The sequence below is a fragment of the Habropoda laboriosa genome, unplaced genomic scaffold (assembly GCF_001263275.1).
Source record: "Habropoda laboriosa isolate 0110345459 unplaced genomic scaffold, ASM126327v1 scaffold23, whole genome shotgun sequence".
NCBI lineage: Eukaryota > Metazoa > Arthropoda > Insecta > Hymenoptera > Apidae > Habropoda > Habropoda laboriosa.
In genome coordinates, this window is record NW_017100140.1 from 110185 (window position 1) to 111903 (window position 1719).

Genomic DNA, 1719 nt, shown 5'->3' on the forward strand with positions numbered 1-1719 from the left:
TCGTGTTTGATGTCATTTTCATCAGAAAAATCTCACCAACATGTTAAAAAAAATTCCAGATGAAAAAAAGTAAAATTAAAGAAATTATATTTTTCTATTATGATTTGTCGAGCCGTGAAATCTCGTAAAGGAAACCGACTGGTGTAGCAGCAATGACGCAGACCTAGGCGTAGGACCATCTATACTGTCACTTGTAGAATCCAAACTTACTGACTCTTGTAGAGAATTTACTGTACTGTGTACGTGTGTGTATGTAGAGTGACTCGTGCCAGAATAGCCGGATCGAGTAAGGAAACATTGCTCGTTAGAATTTACCGCGTCGTTCTACTTTGCGGATTAAATTCCGCGATACGCTGCTCATCGAGGCGCCATTACGATTAATGGCACGCTTTCGGCTATCAAATAACCGTTAACCCTGTGTCGCGTTTATTTTACCAGGCGACCTGGGAGTTTCTATCAAATTCGTGGAATATATACGCCGCGCGATATTTATCGAACGGGTAGCTCCTTCGGTTCCGCGCGATACCAAATAACGCACGTGGCAGCACGTGCGTGAAATTTATTATAATTCGATAAACGCCGAACGGCGAACTGTTTCGTTTGCCTTTGGGCGGTCAGAATATCCTTAGGTCTACTACTACGTCGAAAATGGTACACTTTGTATATTTGCGTTTCGACGTTTCGAAGAATTCGATTAAGAGAAAAAATTCCTACCTTTTCGGCTGTCGCGTTGGCCAATCTGGCGAGGTCGAATGCAGAGCACCGTGTCACTCGGTTCAAAATATTTGTCGCGATATACCGTTCCATTATCGACCCACCGCTAACTTTCACGATGCAGCCAGCCATCGATCCGACTGTTGCTCGGTGTTTCAGACTCAGACGTTCCAAGTAATTTTCGCCTGCCGCTGTCGACGCTTATTGTACACACGAGCCGCTTGAAAATCAATTACCGCGTGGAATACGTTCGTAGCAGCAGCCTCTGTGCATCGATCGACCAGCTGCTGGCCACGATAATTCGCGAAATCACTTGAAAATAAATATTTTTCCGTACCACTCGATTTCGTTTAACGCACCCGCTCCACACCGTATAAACACACACGCCTATTCACAGCGATTATTTGCACGAGTTGTTTTTCTCACGCATCCGCGCCATTTCTTTGCCGGTTACGCGCCAAACTGAGATTTACTGCTCGTGTTATAACATTAGCCGAGCAGTAGACACTGTTGTCGCGACGTCTCATTGGCCGAGACATGCTTAGGCTTAGTTTAAAGAATTGATACAGAATGTCGCTTCGATCGATAGCTGGGTCGATGAAACTTTGGCACAGCAGTAGTCTTGTTTTGATGGCGGGTTGCGCGACGCGGTAATTTTCTGCTCGGTTTTACAGTGATTGTTTAGTGTTTTTTGTGAGTGTTCCGAGGATCTACAGCAGCTCGGTGTAGGATTATCTTGTGGACGTTCTCTTTGTGTGCGCTATACGGTGAGTTGAAAGTTTAATGCGTGATAATTTCACGATTAAATTCGAGGGCTTTGAAAGTTTATTAGAAGCCATGTTAGTGGCTGCGTTAGATTGAATCTTTACGTACAACGTATACTTACGTAATGAACAATTATTTCTCCTTTTAACTGTATACCCTCTTGTCTTCTATTAAGAGCATAAGGTACCAATCGTTGATACGTAGTTTATAAGCTACCATATTCTGTGTAACCGATGTTTT